Here is a 6,000-nt window from a genome sequence, read left to right on the forward strand (position 1 = left end):
GAGGAAACCAAGCCAAGAATTTTCTTCTTTAATTTAGTTTTTTTTTGTTGTCCCCAGCTCCAGCCCCAACTTCCCTCTGGCAGTCCTGGATCAGCCAGACACTGCTGGCCAAGGATCCCCATCCCTCCCTCCTTGGGGATGCAAAACAACCCCTAAACCTTCCCAGCATCATCTCTGGGCTGTCCCTCTGTCTGTGGGGCATGGATCCTCTAAAACCGAGACCAGAGCTCCAGAATAAAGCAGGGATTGATTCACAGCATCTCCTCCATGGATGCACCTTGGGCAGCACCAGAGCCCAGCCAGGGCTGCACCCAAGATGAACCAAAATGGCCCCAAAATGCACGGCCGGGCACGGGCTCTGTCCCTGGGATCAGCTCTGCTCCATTTGCACCTTGCAGTTCATTGTCCCATTCCAGCTTTAGCCCTGCAGTCCCACCCTGCTTGTTTTTCTCTCTGCAGCCCACGGGGTTTGTGCTCCTGGGCTGAGATTTGGGTCATTTGTCCTTGGTGCCCAGCTGGAGCAGGAATTGTTTTGTGTCCCTGCTCTGTGCACAGAGCTCAGCATCCCTGATGTGAGCCCAGCCCCACACACTAAAGCAGCACAGAATGGGAAACATTGAAAAGCCAAACCTGAGGCATCACCAACACTTCCCTCTTAATAGGTGCTGGTGAGAGAAATGGGATTGAACCATTCAGGGGAGAACCCTGGGCTGTGAATATTTTGGGGTTTGTTCTAAGCATTTGACCAATTTCCTTTATTTAGGGAAATAATTGTTTGTTACAACCTTGCCAAAATTGCAACACCAACGCAGCAGATCAATCTTCCCATTTCTCCTTCAACCTCAGCCTGCTCAGGCTCCGTTATTCTCACCCCACTTTGACAGTTCTGGGTTAAAAAGGCACCAATTACCTTTGGAAATTACCCTCTCCTGTAGGCTCAGCTCCATTCCTGCTGATTTGGGAGTTCCTTGTGCACAGGACAGGTTTTACAGGCCGAGGCTGCCTCAAAATGTTGCATAAACCCATTTTATTGCACTTGGCAGTGCTGTGGCACTTGGTGGCAGCCATCCTTCTTGACCACCTTATGCAGCCAATTTAATTATTATTAGAGCTGGGTTTTGTGGGTTTACTGGGGCCCTTTCACTCCTCTTGGAATCTGTGAAGCCTGGAAATATGGAATTCTGTCCCTGCTGGGTAACTACAGGCAGCTCTGCTCTGTGCTGGGCAGAAAGAGCTGACCTCAGAATTTAATCTTTGCCAACTAAAATATGATCAAACCTTTGCAGGTATTTTTATTTTCTTTGCTTGGGTTTTAAAAACAATTATTTATTAATTTATTTGGAAAAAAATATATCAATTAAAAATAGGGAAGGGCAGGATGGGCTTCTCCAGGGAATGGTTCAGCAAGAGGTGCTTAAAATTTCCTTCTGGAGGAACCTCCCTGTGCATCCAAAATGACTTTATGGGTCAGTACCTGGAGGTTTCTATGAGGTCTGGGTGGGCAACAGAGCCAAAACTTCAGATGTTTTATAGCAAGTAATAATTTCAGCTGTTTTATAACAATCCAGAACTGCAGCTGGTGTATTAAAAGTAATTAGCTGAGGTCAGGGTTGCAGCAAAAGCCACAAATTCTCATTTTCCCCATTTCACTTCTCATTTCTGGCTGGGTTTGCCCTGTGTCTGACCCATCCTGCTGTCACAGCCTGCCCTCCCCAAATCAGCTTTTTGTGCATCTTTTCCCTGCCAGGGGAGGATTTGATCCTGGAAATGTTGGGATTTCATCCCTAAGCGGAAAACAGGGAGGGGAAGTGCCAAGCAAATGCTGTGACCCAACAACAGAGCTGTCCTAGATTCTCACATCTTGTTTGGAAATTCCATGACAGCCTCATTGCCCAGGGGTACAACATAATCACTGCTCAGCTCACTGAGACTGCCTCAGCAGCTGCACTGAATGTGCTCCATCCCCACGCCTTGGAAGGGAACTTCTGAATCCTTCACATGCACAGGGAGGAATCAAAAACCCAGCTCAAGCCTGGAATGGCTGGAATTTTTCATTCCGGTTGTAAATATGCTTTGAAAAACGGGTTCTCCTAACAGGTTGGATATTAAGAAGAAGTTTTCCACAGAAAGGTGATAAAGTTCTGGAATGTTCTGCCCAGGGAGGTGGTGCAGTCCCCATCCCTGGGTGTGTTTAACAGAGCCTGGATGTGGCACTGGGTTTGGTTGAGGGGTTGGGGCTGGGATGGGCTCGATGACCTTGAAGGTCTCTTCCAAACCAGAAATTCTGTGATTCTGTGAATCCAGGGCTAAGGCTTATAAAGACAAAACCCATCATCATCAATGAAGAATTTGGGTGGTGAGGGCGTGCAAAGAATCATTTTCACAGAATTCACAGAATCACTGGGTCGGGAGAGACCTTCAAGATCATCGAGTCCACATGGCCACACCATTCCTGACACAGGATAACACCCTCAGAGCTGCTTCTGCTGTTACATTTGCCAAGAAAACTTTGGAGTATCTGAACCAACATTTGCAAAAATTACTGGAATTTCCTGGAGAGAAATCTGAGCCTCACATTTCTCTGTGTCCTGTGGGCTCCTTGCTCCAGGAATCAGGGACCTGTTGGGTCCCTGATTGATTCAAAATTGCCAAAAGAACTTCAAATGTGAATAAAAAATTGAGAACAAAATTGCCCTCTGAACTTCAAATTTTTTTTCCTTGTCCCATTTGAAGCTGCACCCGCGAAGTGAGTTCCTTATTCAGGAGAGGCAAGATTTCTTGCTGTAAATAAAATTAAACATTTGAATCCATGATGTTGGCGCCAGTGTTTTAAACCCATGGAAATCCCAAGTTTTTCATACCAGTTTTGCGCTCTCATGCAGAATCTCTGAATCTTTAGGGTTGGAAATGCCCTCAAAGACTGAGTCCAACCTTTAACACCTTAAATCAAACCCTGAAGTACTTATGAACTGTTTTAATTTCACTTTTGCTGTTTTCACTGCCACTGCCCTGGGAGATGCTGCTCCTGACAGGACCTGCTCTGGAACTGCAAAAACCTCCAATTTTATATTTTTTTTTCTGAAAAGCAGTGGCTGAAGAGCTCTGGCAGAGGCAGGGGAAGGACATTTTAATGATTACATTTCATTACCTCACTGATGCCACCTAAAATCCTCACTCTTCACACCCTGAAAATAATGGGAGGCATTAAAGGAGCTTCAGTGGGCCCAGAGTGTCCCAGGGTTGCAGCAAATGCATCAAAAATATCACAGAATAATTAAGGTTGAAAAAGGCTTCTGAAATTATTAAATCCAACCATTGCCAGCACTGCCAAGGCCACCACTGCCCCGTGTCCCCAAGTGCCACCTGCATAGAGCTTTTGAACAGAGCTGATCCAAAGGCCTGCAGCTCATTGCAGAGGGAAAGCAGAATGAAAAAAAAAAATAAAAATTGCAATTTTAAGTGTCCAAGGCCAGGCTGGACACTGGGGCTTGGAGCAGCCTGGGACAGTGGAAGGTGTCCCTGCCATGGCAGGGGGAATGGGATGAATTAAAATCCTTTGTGAACCTTGGATTCTGTGATTTTCCATCCTAGACCCATTCCTGGTGGGTTTGTACTTTAGGAAAAAATTAGGGAGATTTGGGAAAGCATTTTCGAGTTGGGAAGAATATTAGTGGAGGGTTGTAAATCTCCAGCAGCAAAAAAATGCCTTAATTTTCCAGCACTTCCTGGGATAATGTTACTTCATTCTGAAATGTATCTTTATGGGTATTGATTTGCACCATTTTTTTGCACTCTGGTTTGTTGGAATTAGTGCATTTAGTCTCATGCTCGGGCTGTTGATAATGATAAAGTGCCTGAGGAAATGGAAATCAAGTTGCTGCAAATCCCAGAACCATATTTTAAAGGATGCCATGTGCTTTACCCCAGCTGGGGGCAAAGGTCTCATTTTCCTCTGTCAGTGCTTTTTCTGACTTTCTCCTTGCAATGATTTCTGACTTTCTCCTTGTAATGATTTCCCTTCAATTTCCTGACAGGAGTCCGTTGCTGAAATCGCGGAATTTTCCATCGTGATTGACCCTGGATCCACCCAAACCTCCCCTGAGGGATCCTGAGCTCCCAGCTCCTGTCACGGCAGAAAGGGACCGAGGAGTGTTCTCGTTCCACAAGAACAGGAGACTGAAAACCGCTCCTTTCCCAGGTAATTCCTTTAATTCACACTTCTCCAGCTGCAATCTCAGGCTCCAGACACGTCCATCCCATTTCTGTGGGCATTAGGGATGGGTGGGAATGGCCAGGACAGAGAAATGGAGCCCTGGCGTAGGAATGAGCTGGAATTGCTTGTCTGAGCACAGAATTATTAAAAGTGAGGAGCTGAAGCCTTGGTGGGAGTGTTTTTTCCAGCTCTCTGCTCCTCCAGGACAGGGCTGGGTGAAACACCCTTGTGCTGCTCAGAGAGGCTCCATGAAATGAGATGCAAATGTCACAAACCAAATCGAAACACTGCAATGATCCTAGTTGGGAAAAGAAATGTGGGCCCTGCTAAGAGATGTGAACCACTGCAGAATAAATCCTGGAGTGCAGCAGAAATCACACAGGCAAACAACAAAGGGCTCCAGAACACAGAGACCCTGCTTGAAATTCTAATCCCAAGTAATTGAGGCACTTCATTTACAACTGGACATTGTCCCAGGCTTTTCCAAAGATTCCTGAAGCTCTCAGTGGTTCCATGAAGGAAAATCTGCTCCACGATCTGTAACATGCACAGCCCAGATGTTTGTGCACAAATTTAAATCAATTTTTGGGGCAAGACACAGGACTGGGAGGTGCACAAAAAATGTCACACACAGGACTGGGAGGTGCACGAAAATATCAGACACAGGACTGGGATGTGAACAAAAATATTGATTTGTGTTTTCCACTTAAGACAGAATAAAATAATCCCAGAAAGCCCCCAAAGCCTGAAGTGATGCTGGATTTTTCCAGGGGCAAAGACAGACCAAAGAACAGCACAGTTTTCCAGCAGCATCCCCCAAGGCAGCAGAATCACCCTTTTATTTCCAAGGATGCTTCAGTCCAGGCATTTTTTGGCTTTCTGTGCAGCAGAACAGGAGAGGGGAGCAGCTGATGTGATGTAAAGGAAACCTGTGGGGTTTGGGTTTTCAGGGTTTTTATGCAGAATTCTTCTTGGAAATTCCCAGTGTCTTTGACCTGCTAACCCTGGAGATGGACACAGGCTGCTTCTCCTCTATTCCATGATGTTCCAGTGCATTGCTTTCCTTAACAAAAGTGTAGGGACATTTATTTGCAGAAATAAAATGTAGCCATAAAACAACAACAACAACAAACCACCTTTGGATTGTCCAACAATAATGCAAGTCTTTTATCTGGGTACTTGACATTCTGCTTACTTGCTCAGCTTCATCACAAAACATTTCCTGGTGAAAGTACAGAATTGCTGTCCAGATGTGTTTTATTTTCATTTTTTCTTTCCTTGCCGTGGGGTCTGTGCCTCCTGTGCACTGGAACCTCCTCTCTGGAGCTCTGTGCTGAGACCCTCCCTGCTGGAGCGTGGGGCTCTCACAGAGTTTGAGCTTTTGCTTTCAGGGGGGGAAAAGAGAAGGGAAAAGTGAATTTGGGGACTCTGCTAGGACTGTTCAGGTGCAGGGATTTCTGCTGTGGGACAGATTTAGTGCAGCTGCTTTGGCAGTGCTGGATGGTTTGCTTGGAGTGCCTAAACAGATGGGAAAATGGATATAATTCAGTTTGCTGGCATTGCTGCACCTTGATAATATCTTGGAGTTGGGTTTGGGTTTAAAATGAGCATTTCTCCTTTCCTTTCCTTTCTTTTCCTTTCCTTTCCCTTTCCCTTTCCTTTCCTTTTTTCCCTTCTTTTTTCCCCTTTCCTCTTCTTTTTTCCTTCCCTTTTTCACTTTCCTCTTTCCTCCCCAATCCAAAGGGGCTGGTTGGTAACAGGACAAATAAACTCCTGCGTTCTCCCAA

The sequence above is a fragment of the Ammospiza caudacuta genome, chromosome 9 (assembly GCF_027887145.1).
Source record: "Ammospiza caudacuta isolate bAmmCau1 chromosome 9, bAmmCau1.pri, whole genome shotgun sequence".
Taxonomy (NCBI): Eukaryota; Metazoa; Chordata; class Aves; order Passeriformes; family Passerellidae; genus Ammospiza; species Ammospiza caudacuta.